Source organism: Taudactylus pleione, unplaced genomic scaffold (assembly GCF_031769625.1).
Source record: "Taudactylus pleione unplaced genomic scaffold, aTauple2 ptg000851l, whole genome shotgun sequence".
In the NCBI taxonomy this organism is placed as follows: Eukaryota; Metazoa; Chordata; class Amphibia; order Anura; family Myobatrachidae; genus Taudactylus; species Taudactylus pleione.
The window spans coordinates 1,350,232-1,362,500 of NW_028285253.1; the positions used below are offsets into that span (position 1 = coordinate 1,350,232).

At 47.4% G+C, this 12,269-nt stretch overlaps 8 non-coding genes across 8 annotated transcripts; 3 read left to right on the forward strand and 5 right to left on the reverse strand.

Annotated features, from left to right (window-relative positions):
• Positions 1-8,583: 8,583 nt before the first annotated feature.
• On the reverse strand, positions 8,584-8,654 carry TRNAG-GCC (transfer RNA glycine (anticodon GCC)). The gene has a single exon. It is a non-coding gene; the product is annotated as a tRNA-Gly (tRNA).
• A 908-nt stretch (positions 8,655-9,562) lies between these two features.
• Positions 9,563-9,633, reverse strand: TRNAG-GCC (transfer RNA glycine (anticodon GCC)). Its single transcript has one exon. It is a non-coding gene; the product is annotated as a tRNA-Gly (tRNA).
• A 146-nt stretch (positions 9,634-9,779) lies between these two features.
• On the forward strand, positions 9,780-9,852 carry TRNAK-CUU (transfer RNA lysine (anticodon CUU)). Its single transcript has one exon. It is a non-coding gene; the product is annotated as a tRNA-Lys (tRNA).
• A 525-nt stretch (positions 9,853-10,377) lies between these two features.
• On the reverse strand, positions 10,378-10,448 carry TRNAG-GCC (transfer RNA glycine (anticodon GCC)). Its single transcript has one exon. It is a non-coding gene; the product is annotated as a tRNA-Gly (tRNA).
• A 146-nt stretch (positions 10,449-10,594) lies between these two features.
• Positions 10,595-10,667, forward strand: TRNAK-CUU (transfer RNA lysine (anticodon CUU)). The gene has a single exon. It is a non-coding gene; the product is annotated as a tRNA-Lys (tRNA).
• Positions 10,668-11,194: 527 nt separating this feature from the next.
• Positions 11,195-11,265, reverse strand: TRNAG-GCC (transfer RNA glycine (anticodon GCC)). The gene has a single exon. It is a non-coding gene; the product is annotated as a tRNA-Gly (tRNA).
• A 146-nt stretch (positions 11,266-11,411) lies between these two features.
• Positions 11,412-11,484, forward strand: TRNAK-CUU (transfer RNA lysine (anticodon CUU)). Its single transcript has one exon. It is a non-coding gene; the product is annotated as a tRNA-Lys (tRNA).
• Positions 11,485-12,010: 526 nt separating this feature from the next.
• Positions 12,011-12,081, reverse strand: TRNAG-GCC (transfer RNA glycine (anticodon GCC)). The gene has a single exon. It is a non-coding gene; the product is annotated as a tRNA-Gly (tRNA).
• Between the last annotated feature and the right edge of the window lie 188 nt (positions 12,082-12,269).

Genomic DNA, 12,269 nt, shown 5'->3' on the forward strand with positions numbered 1-12,269 from the left:
ATAGCACAATTAACATTTAGTACTGTGACTTGATTCTTAGGACACAATACAGCTGGAAAGTAAGGTACAGTAAGCGAGAAGTAATCAGATAATTGTGGACCTGACTCCTTTAGTGATGTCAGAAGTAGCAAAGCGACAGTCATTGGCTAACCGGAGAGGACAGGAGGCAGACAGGAGGCAGTGTGTTTGGAGACGAGTTTGGAGATGAAACGAGCAGTGTAGTCTTTGAAGTACAGGAGGTACAGGAGGAACAGGAAAGTCTTCAAAGGATGAGAAGTACAGTACAGTAGAAAACAATGTACTATACTACTGTATACAGTAGTTACTTGGCTGGGGATGGCTGTCGGGCTTAGCTGCCACAACCTCTGCCTCCTCCTCAGGTTGTGGGCCTGTGTAAACAACCAATATATATAAATATCTTAAAAAAACAATGTGAATGGCATCATTGGCTCTCCTGGACCGGCCACTTTTGGTACTTACTGTACCATAATTCTCTGAACACAATACTACTCCAATAGTGATGGCACAAGTAACAAAAGTAGAGCCACTAAGAGTGTAGGAAAGAGGTACAGTAGAGTACAGGCAATACTTACTTGGCTGGGGAGGGTTGTTGGGCCCCACTGTCCCATCCACTACCTCCTCCTCAGAGGAGGATATCCAGCGGATGCACTGTTGATATACTACATTGAAACAAAATACTATAATGTCATTATTCATCAACACATTTTTAAAAAATAACTTGAAAACAAACACATACAGCACTTACTTGGATGTGCAGGCTCCCCCTCTTCTGACTGCTACTTTCTCCTCTGAAATCCTGTAAATAAATAACAGTTCAATGTATAGTAACATTCATCGGACAATAATTGGAACCCAATCTACAGTATGACAGGGCAGGGCAGGAGTACAACACAGCTCCAACACAGGAATAAAAATTCAAAGATATTGGAAATAAATCAAAGACATTGGCCCCAAAGAAAAACATAAAATAAAACTCAAGATTTTCCCCAGCCCCCACAAAAGACTTACAGAGATACAGTAGGAGCTCTCAGTTGTCTTTTTGGTGGCACACTTAAAGACCGCTTGTGTGCCATGGCACAGCGGTTGAAAAATGCTGCTCTAGTGTGTACCTATCATATAACTCTATAGTTTATGGCTCATACAGTTTATGTTCATTCACATGCTGTAGACATAACTCTCTGCAGTGCTGGTTGACACATGTAGGCCGGGTACACAATTTATGATGTGTGTACTGTAGCCAGTGACATTGTTAGTGGCAGGCCTGGTGACATTGGCAAATGCATCCACACTTGCTGATGTCATTAATGCGGAATGACAGCATAGGGAAGCAGGGTGCAGGGCCATGCTGCATTTGGCATCCTAACGATAAATTTTAAGTTTACGCCAAAGACATGCAAAAAAAAAAATGTGTTGGTCTTTTCATCCTGTCAACCATTTGTAACTGTTGACCAATGTACATATAGACCTTTAGTGTGTTGACCTATTGACTGTTGTTCTGGTAATCCACACCCATTTATGTTATGTCACACAATAATGGCGCTATGGATCCTGATTACCTAAACTTAACTAATGTAACTGTACAGTAATACTGAACTTACTATGCACTAGGCACTGTCTGAGCCTCTGAAGCCTCCTGGAATATGGCCGCTGCCTCAAAGCCATTTTCTAAAACATGCAGTAGGGCGCATATTAATGTATTGGAGTGCACGCATGCGCAGGACATTAAATGATTCTGTAGTGCTGCATTGACCAGCACTTCCAGCTATGTGTCCCACTGGGCATGTGCAGTACTATGAGCCCCCATATGCCACAGCATAATGTGACTAGCACGGCACTACATGGCATATGGAGCGGCTCCACTGGGCATGCTCCAGAGATCCCATGTGCAACCCCTGGAGATACCATGTGCAACCCCTGGAGATGGCAGCCACCACAGTGCTAACATGCTGACAGTGCCACAAGTGTGCATTAAAGCGAAGTCAGTTTGTAATACAGAGACCCCACTTTCAAACAGAGCCCACTACTAGTTTCTAAAGTCAAGAAATCACTATAGTGTCTAAATCTGGGAAAGCGCCGACAGTGCTGACATTGACGCAAGTGTGCAGCTTCAAACACACAGTCAGTTTGTAATACAGACACCCCACTTTCAAACAGAGGCCCTGATTCAGAGCCGGATGCTCTGAAGGAGCGCTCGCTCTGAATCAGGGCTTTTTTTTTTGTGCCACCTCCTGGACGCTCGCACAGCTGTGGGTGACCACCCACAGCTATAGCAAGTGGCCAGGTTGATGGTTGCGATGGTCAAGACCGTCGCGACCATCGGGCTTGCGATGAGACCCTTGTGGTAGGGTCTCGTGGGTGCAAGCCCAAAAGAGATTTCGGCTCTAACAGTGAGACCGCCCCCAAATGACAGGTGTTCTCATGGGAACACCTCCGTTTGGGCATGCCCCCCCTAGACCGCCCACCAAAGGGGGTGAGCTGTCACTCAACATCGACAGCTCTCCCCCTTTGTTGTGAGGCCCGGAGCAACGGAGTGCCCATCGCTATCCGGGTCTCGTGCATGCGCACGACGGAGTCAGCTCCATCGTGCGCATGCACTCTGGGCCACTATTGACCCAGTTGTGAGCGCTCAGCGCTTGTGACCGGGTCTGAATCGGGCCCATAGCCCACTACTAGTTTCTAAAGTAATGAAATCACTATAATGTCTAAGTCTGGGATGCACTGTGTGTGGCTCCGACCCACTGGTCATGCACCGTCCTATTATTATCATTTATTTATATGGCCCCACAAGTGTTCCGCAGTGCCTTACAAAGTACATAAATAAATATGTTGACCAGTGACTTACAGTACAATACAATACAGGACATGGATACTGTACATTGGTACATTCACGACCATAACACCCAGATAAGCAGCAGAGCAAACCAATCAAGTGTTAGGTGCCCTAGTGGGGAGTAAGAAGTAGATGAAAGTAGAGAATGGAGAAGCAAAGAGTGTAGAGGGCCCTGCTTGTAAGAGCTTACATTCTAAAGGGGAGGGGCAAACAAACAGGTGTGACACAGATTGGGTAGGCAGGGAGTAAGGAGTATGTAGCAGCAAGTTAAGATGAGAGCTTGAAGGCTTTGATGAAATAGTGGGCCTTGAGAGCCCGTTTCAAGGATTGTAGAGAGGTGGAGAGTCTGATGGAAGAGGGGGAGAGTTCCAAAGGTGGGGAGAAGTGCGGGTAAAATCTTGAAGGTGGTAGTGGAAGGAAGTAATCAATTGGCATGAGAGGCGGCGTGCATTTGTTGAATGAAGAGGGTGGACAGGAGAGTGAAGGGAGATGAGGTCTGAGATGTAAATGGGAGAGGAATGGGTGAGGGCTTTGTAAGTGAGTGTGAGAACCCTAAATTGGGTTCTGAAAGGGAAGGGGAGCCAGTGCAGAGCTTGTAATAGAGGAGAGACAGATGCAGAGCATTTTGAGAGGAAGATGAGCCGAGCAGCAACATTGAGGATAGACTGGAGAGGGGAGAGAAGGGAGTTGGGGAGGCCAGATAGGAGGAGGTTACAGTAGTCCAATCTGGAGATAACCAATGAGAGTTTTAGTGGCATCCTGGGAGAGAAAGGGTCTAATCTTGGAGATATTTTAACATGAAAAGGACAGGACTGCAAGAGATTCTGGTTATGTGGTTTGAAGGAAAGGGAGTAGTCCAGGATAACTGGGGCTAGATTAGATAGTTGTGCCATCAATTGATAAAGAAATGGTGGAAAGTGTGGTTATGTTGGGGGGGGTGGGAAAATGATCAGCTCAGTCTTAGACATATTAATGGAGCATACACACGGTCAGATTTGTCAGACTTGTCAGATTTGTCAGATGAACGATTGAACGATTAAACGATTTGAACGACTTTACCAAAGTTTTGAACGATTTGAACGATTGAACGATTTTTGACTATATTAAAATGAATGGAATCGTCCAAGTCTGACTGCAAACACATCAGATGTCAGAAATCGTTATCTGACCATCGGGAACGTGCATCGTTGATCGTCCATCATTTAGGTATGTCAGATATGTCAGATTTTCCTTCAGATATGAACGACTGAACGATTTTTAAATCATTATCATTCATATCTGAAGGAAAAATCTGACCGTGTGTATGCACCATAAGTTTAAGAAATCGTTGGGACATCCAGGAAGAGATGTCAGAGAGACATTTGGAGATCTGAGCATGTAGAGAGGGGGAGAGGTCAGGGAAGGAAAGGTAGATCTGAGTATCATCAGCATAGAGATGATATTGGAAGTCAAAAGAGCTGAAAAGTTCACCTAGAGAGGACGTATAGAGGGAGAAAAGGAGAGGTCCAAGAACAGAACCTTGGGGAACACCTACTGTAAGAGGCTGTGGGGGGGAGAGGAGTCACAAGAGGAGACAGAGAAGGAGTGGTCAGAGAGGTAGGAGGATAGCCAGGAGAGGGCAGTGTCATATAGACCAAGGGAGTGAAGGATTTGCAGAAGGAGAGGGTGGTCCATAGTGTCAAAAGCAGCAGAGAGGTCAAGGAGAATGAGTAGAGAGTAGTGGCCCTTGGATTTAGCAGCAATGAGGTCATTGCTGACTTTTGTGAAGGTGGTTTCAGTGGAGTGGAGAGAATGGAAGCCAGACTGAAAACGGTCAAGGAGAGAGTGGGAGGAAAGAAAGGTGGTAAGGTGGTTGTAAATAACATGCTCAAGGAGCTTGGAGGCAAAAGGGAGAAGAGAGGTGGGACAGTAGTTGGAGAGAGTGTTAGGATCAATGGTAGGTTTTGTAAGAATGGGGGAGACAAGGGCATGTTTGAATGCAGAAGGGACAGTGCCTGATGATAGGCAGATATTAAGGAGGTGGGCAAGATGGGAGCAGGCAAAAGGAGAAAGGTAGCGGAGTAGACTTGTAGGGATTGGGTCAGTGGGGGAGGTAGAAGGGGGGGACATGCATTCCTCTCCAGATATAGGGGAGAAGAATGTTAGAGTCGTTAAAATGGATGGGGAGGGGAGGTCTGGGAAAGGAGGAGGTGGAGAGCAAGGGGACTGGTGGAATATGATGTCCTGATGTATGGAGTCAATTTTAGATGTAAAGTAGGTAGCAAAGTCAAGGGCAGAGAGCAAGGATGAGCGGTGAGGAAGTGGTGGGTGGAAGAGGGAGTTGAAGGTGGTGAAGAGATGATGGGGATTTGAGGACTGAGAGGAGATGAGGTTCTTATAATAAGACTGTTTAGAGAGGGAAAGGGCATCACTGATGGATGAGAGCATAAATTTAAAATTGCGAAAACCTGCCTTAGAGCGTAATCTTCTCCACAGTCGCTCAGCTAATTCGTGAACACTTTTGCAGGTATCTGGTGCATTTGGAATGCCAGGGTTGAGGTGTGGATCTGCGAGGGTGAATAGTGATTGCCAGAGCCACAGAGTACAGAGGAGAAATAAGGGAGGTATGGTATAGGGAAGTGGCTTGTTCAGGGAAGTAGAGAGACAGGATAGGGGAGAGAAGTGAGTCAAGCTGGGAAGAAAAAGAAATGGTGTCAATAGCCTCAATGTTACGCTTAGTGATGGTGGCCTTAGGAGGTAGAGGAAGGGAAGGAGAGAGGGATAGGTTAAAAGAGAGAAGGTGATGGCCAAAGAGGGGGAATGGGGAATTGGAGTAATCAGAAATGTCACAACAGTGAGTGAAGACCAGGTCAAGCAAATGCCCACTCAGATGGGAGGGTGAGGAGGCCCATTGCAAGAGACCAAATGAAGACATGAGAGTAAGGAGTTTGGAGGCAGAGGCTTCTGTTGGGATATCACTTGGAATATTGAAGTCACATAGGATAATAGAGGGAAGGTCAGAGTAGAGGAAGTGAGGGAGCCAGGAAGCAAAGTTGTTAATGAATTTGGAAGGAAAGCCAGGGGGACGATAAATGACAGCTACTCTTAGGTGTTCTGGTTGGAAGAGGCATATGGCATGAACTTTAAATGTAGAGAAAGCAAGGGATGGTTCAGAGGGTAGAAGTTGATAGAAGTAACCAGGAGATGGAAGGACCTCTACACCACCACCATGGCAATCCCCAGGCTGAGGGGTATGAGAGAAGGTGAGGCCGTCGAAGGAGTGAGCTGTAGGGGAAGTGGTGTTAGAGAGTGAAATCCAGGTTTCAGTAATGGCTAGGAGATGCAAGTTTTTGGAGATGAAAAGGTCATTGGTGGGAATGAGTTTATTACAGATTGATTTGGCATTCCAAAGGGCACAGGATAGAGGGACAGTGTTTGTTGGAGAGATGTGAATTAGATTATCAGGGTTGCTGTAACAAGAAGTTGTGTTTAATTTGGGTGACCAAGGTGAATGTAGTGGACAGATAGTGCAGGGACTAGTGCTGGGAAGGAAACTTATAGGTGTTTGGCAGGGAGGGAGTTTAATATGGTATGGATGGAGGTGAGGTCGGGTGACATGGAGAGCAGGTTTGGAGGAGGGTAAACCAGTGGGGTAGTAGGACATAGGAGGGATAGAAGAGAATGAAAGTAAAGTCATGGGAGAGGAGAGGGAGGAAGGCGGACAGATGAGAGGAAATAAATGAAGGAGGAGGTGGAGGAGACTGGGGGGAAATGCTAATGGTGGAAGAAGAGAGCAGAGCAGAGGATTAGGTAGACACTAAGAGGAGGGGGAAGTGGAAGAACACATGATAATAGTGTGGATGAGTTGAATAGTGGAAGGAAAACTAGATGTAGAAATAAAGTATGAGTGTAAGAGAAAGTACAGGCTATTTGCAGAGAAGCAAGTAAAAGTACAGTGTCGGAAAAGATGCCTGCTTTTACCAAAGCTTTATTATTGAGCATAGGAAAAGAGATTTAATGGGGAGGAAAAGGAATATTTAAATTAACTAAATTAGAAGATAGATGACAGGCTAGGAAACTAAATAAAGTTGGAAGGCATTATTTCTAAGAAATAAACTGAAATTGGCACTGAATCTAATAGGCTATGAGTTGTTTGTGAAACCAGAGAGTCTGTACAAATTTGAGCATGAAAAGTGTAAGTTCTTATAGTGAGCAAACAGAGAGCCTGATTAAGCTTTGGCAATAGAGTGAGATTTAGCACTTAACTAATCATCTTGGTGAAACCATGTTGCACTGCAGGTGGGGTAGATTTCAAATGTGCTGAGAGATTTAGATTTGGGAGGGAGGTGTCCAAACGGGCATCTAAATTATTGAGCAATAAAAAAGCTGTGCAGTATTTGTGAGCTACATGCAAAAGCAGCCAGTATTTACACTATATGGGCCAAAATGTATGTATTTACACTCCTTGCATTGCAAATTGGCTTGTCCAGTTACACAGTTAAGGGCTAATTCTCACTCTATTCCCAAAGCTGAATCTGGCATACAGTCCAGTGACGAATGTCCAGGTTATGCAGACAGCAGTTGTTTGTAGTGTAGGTGTTATGAACTTTCATTTCTTGATTATACCTTGTCCTTATTTTCCAATGGGTTGAAGTTAGAGTGGTCTCCTTCTGTTTAACTTCGGTTTAATGCCGGTATAATGCTGCATTTGGTTAGAGTTGTGAAGTGCACTTTTAAAATTATGCACTTATAATTATTATGCCCGAGCAGCCATAGGCCTGCAGCCTAGCAATGAAACTTAAATAGTGATTGCTAGCATGTGTATGCAATTACTACAAACAACCCCCAAAACCTTCCTACTAATATGGCTAGCAAAAAATGTCTGAACAGAAACAAACAATGAATACCACAAAACCTAATAAGAACTACATCTAGTTATCTATTCACTATGCAAATGGTACAACATTAAATGTATGAGCCCCCATATGCCACAGTGTAGCATGACAAGCAGGGTGCTACATGATATATGGAGCTCCTCCACTGGGAATGTGCCAAGGATCCCATGTGCAAACCTAGGAGTTGGCAGCCAACACAGCACCAACATGCTGATAGTGCTGCAAGTGTGCGTCTACAAATGTACAGTCAGTTGGTAACACAGAAACTCTACTTTCATAGAGAACCCACTACTAGTTTCTAAAGTCAGGACATCACTATAGTGTCTAAGTCTGGGGCAGCACCGACAGTGCCAACAATAAAGCAAGTGAGCTTTACATATGTGTGACATATTTCTAAAAAAAGGTACAGGACAAACTCACAAAAATATTTTCAGCAAAAGCTCTACATTGCATTGGCCGGGAATCGAAACCGGGCCTCCCGCGTGGCAGGCGAGAATTCTACCACTGAACCACCAATGCTTTACGAATGCGGAACCTTCCACCTCCTCGGATAGTTCATTGTGTGAAACCAATGCTCTGCCCACTGAACTAGCTGGCCTGGGTTTCATAGGTTGCACTGCAAGGCCACGATGGCCTCATCAAGGTCTCGTCACTCCATTAACCAAGCCCGGCTAGCTAGAATCAAAACCGCTCCCCCCCCCCCCCTTACCTGGCGAGAATTCTGCCACTGAACCACCAATGCTTTACGGATGCAGAACATTTCACCTACTCGGGGAGTTCATTGTATGAAACCAATGCGTAGCCAGCGTGAGAAACTAGGACACCAAAATCACTGGCATTTCAGCAAAAGCTCTACATTGCATTGGCCGGGAATCGAACCCGGGCCTCCCGCGTGGCAGGCGAGAATTCTACCACTGAACCACCAATGCTTTACGCATGCGGAACCTTCCACCTACTCGGGTAGTTCATTGTGTGAAACCAATGCTCTGCCCACTGAACTAGCTGGCCTGGGTTTCATAGGTTGCAGGGCAAGGCAACGATGGCCTCATCAAGGTCTCGTCGCTCCATTAACCAAGCCCGGCTAGCTCAGTCGGTAGAGCAGTTTTGCATTTTGCTGTATCATGGTATGTGGAACACTATATAGCTGCACCACCAATAGCCAGCATGAGAAACTAGGACACCAAAATCACTGGCATGTCAGCAAAAGCTCTACATTGCATTGGCCGGGAATCAAAACCGGGCCTCCCGCGTGGCAGGCGAGAATTCTGCCACTGAACCACCAATGCTTTACGGATGCAGAACATTTCACCTACTCGGGGAGTTCATTGTATGAAACCAATGCGTAGCTGCACCACCAATAGCCAGCGTGAGAAACTAGGACAACAAAATCACTGGCATTTCAGCAAAAGCTCTACATTGCATTGGCCGGGAATCGAAACCGGGCCTCCCGCGTGGCAGGCGAGAATTCTACCACTGAACCACCAATGCTTTACGCATGCGGAACCTTCCACCTCCTCGGATAGTTCATTGTGTGAAACCAATGCTCTGCCCACTGAACTAGCTGGCCTGGGTTTCATAGGTTGCAGGGCAAGGCCACGATGGCCTCATCAAGGTCTCGTCGCTCCATTAACCAAGCCCGGCTAGCTAGAATCAAAACCGGGCCTCCCGCGTGGCAGGCGAGAATTCTGCCACTGAACCACCAATGCTTTACGGATGCAGAACATTTCACCTACTCGGGGAGTTCATTGTATGAAACCAATGCGTAGCTGCACCACCAATAGCCAGCGTGAGAAACTAGGACACCAAAATCACTGGCATTTCAGCAAAAGCTCTACATTGCATTGGCCGGGAATCGAACCCGGGCCTCCCGCGTGGCAGGCGAGAATTCTACCACTGAACCACCAATGCTTTACGCATGCGGAACCTTCCACCTACTCGGGTAGTTCATTGTGTGAAACCAATGCTCTGCCCACTGAACTAGCTGGCCTGGGTTTCATAGGTTGCAGGGCAAGGCAACGATGGCCTCATCAAGGTCTCGTCGCTCCATTAACCAAGCCCGGCTAGCTCAGTCGGTAGAGCATGAGACTCTTAATCTCAGGGTCGTGGGTTCGAGCCCCACGTTGGGCGGGACTTTTGCATTTTGCTGTATCATGGTATGTGGAACACTATATAGCTGCACCACCAATAACCAGCGTGAGAAACTAGGACACCAAAATCACTGGCATGTCAGCAAAAGCTCTACATTGCATTGGCCGGGAATCGAAACCGGGTCTCCCGCGTGGCAGGCGAGAATTCTACCACTGAACCACCAATGCTTTACGAATGCGGAACCTTCCACCTCCTCGGATAGTTCATTGTGTGAAACCAATGCTCTGCCCACTGAACTAGCTGGCCTGGGTTTCATAGGTTGCACTGCAAGGCCACGATGGCCTCATCAAGGTCTCGTCACTCCATTAACCAAGCCCGGCTAGCTAGAATCAAAACCGCTCCCCCCCCCCCTTACCTGGCGAGAATTCTGCCACTGAACCACCAATGCTTTACGGATGCAGAACATTTCACCTACTCGGGGAGTTCATTGTATGAAACCAATGCGTAGCCAGCGTGAGAAACTAGGACACCAAAATCACTGGCATTTCAGCAAAAGCTCTACATTGCATTGGCCGGGAATCGAACCCGGGCCTCCCGCGTGGCAGGCGAGAATTCTACCACTGAACCACCAATGCTTTACGCATGCGGAACCTTCCACCTACTCGGGTAGTTCATTGTGTGAAACCAATGCTCTGCCCACTGAACTAGCTGGCCTGGGTTTCATAGGTTGCAGGGCAAGGCAACGATGGCCTCATCAAGGTCTCGTCGCTCCATTAACCAAGCCCGGCTAGCTCAGTCGGTAGAGCATGAGACTCTTAATCTCAGGGTCGTGGGTTCGAGCCCCACGTTGGGCGGGACTTTTGCATTTTGCTGTATCATGGTATGTGGAACACTATATAGCTGCACCACCAATAACCAGCATGAGAAACTAGGACACCAAAATCACTGGCATGTCAGCAAAAGCTCTACATTGCATTGGCCGGGAATCGAAACCGGGCCTCCCGCGTGGCAGGCGAGAATTCTACCACTGAACCACCAATGCTTTACGAATGCGGAACCTTCCACCTCCTCGGATAGTTCATTGTGTGAAACCAATGCTCTGCCCACTGAACTAGCTGGCCTGGGTTTCATAGGTTGCACTGCAAGGCCACGATGGCCTCATCAAGGTCTCGTCACTCCATTAACCAAGCCCGGCTAGCTAGAATCAAAACCGCTCCCCCCCCCCCCCTTACCTGGCGAGAATTCTGCCACTGAACCACCAATGCTTTACGGATGCAGAACATTTCACCTACTCGGGGAGTTCATTGTATGAAACCAATGCGTAGCCAGCGTGAGAAACTAGGACACCAAAATCACTGGCATTTCAGCAAAAGCTCTACATTGCATTGGCCGGGAATCGAACCCGGGCCTCCCGCGTGGCAGGCGAGAATTCTACCACTGAACCACCAATGCTTTACGCATGCGGAACCTTCCACCTACTCGGGTAGTTCATTGTGTGAAACCAATGCTCTGCCCACTGAACTAGCTGGCCTGGGTTTCATAGGTTGCAGGGCAAGGCAACGATGGCCTCATCAAGGTCTCGTCGCTCCATTAACCAAGCCCGGCTAGCTCAGTCGGTAGAGCATGAGACTCTTAATCTCAGGGTCGTGGGTTCGAGCCCCACGTTGGGTGGGACTTTTGCATTTTGCTGTATCATGGTATGTGGAACACTATATAGCTGCACCACCAATAACCAGCGTGAGAAACTAGGACACCAAAATCACTGGCATGTCAGCAAAAGCTCTACATTGCATTGGCCGGGAATCGAAACCGGGCCTCCCGCGTGGCAGGCGAGAATTCTACCACTGAACCACCAATGCTTTACGAATGCGGAACCTTCCACCTCCTCGGATAGTTCATTGTGTGAAACCAATGCTCTGCCCACTGAACTAGCTGGCCTGGGTTTCATAGGTTGCACTGCAAGGCCACGATGGCCTCATCAAGGTCTCGTCACTCCATTAACCAAGCCCGGCTAGCTAGAATCAAAACCGCTCCCCCCCCCCCCTTACCTGGCGAGAATTCTGCCACTGAACCACCAATGCTTTACGGATGCAGAACATTTCACCTACTCGGGGAGTTCATTGTATGAAACCAATGCGTAGCCAGCGTGAGAAACTAGGACACCAAAATCACTGGCATTTCAGCAAAAGCTCTACATTGCATTGGCCGGGAATCGAACCCGGGCCTCCCGCGTGGCAGGCGAGAATTCTACCACTGAACCACCAATGCTTTACGCATGCGGAACCTTCCACCTACTCGGGTAGTTCATTGTGTGAAACCAATGCTCTGCCCACTGAACTAGCTGGCCTGGGTTTCATAGGTTGCAGGGCAAGGCAACGATGGCCTCATCAAGGTCTCGTCGCTCCATTAACCAAGCCCGGCTAGCTCAGTCGGTAGAGCAGTTTTGCATTTTGCTG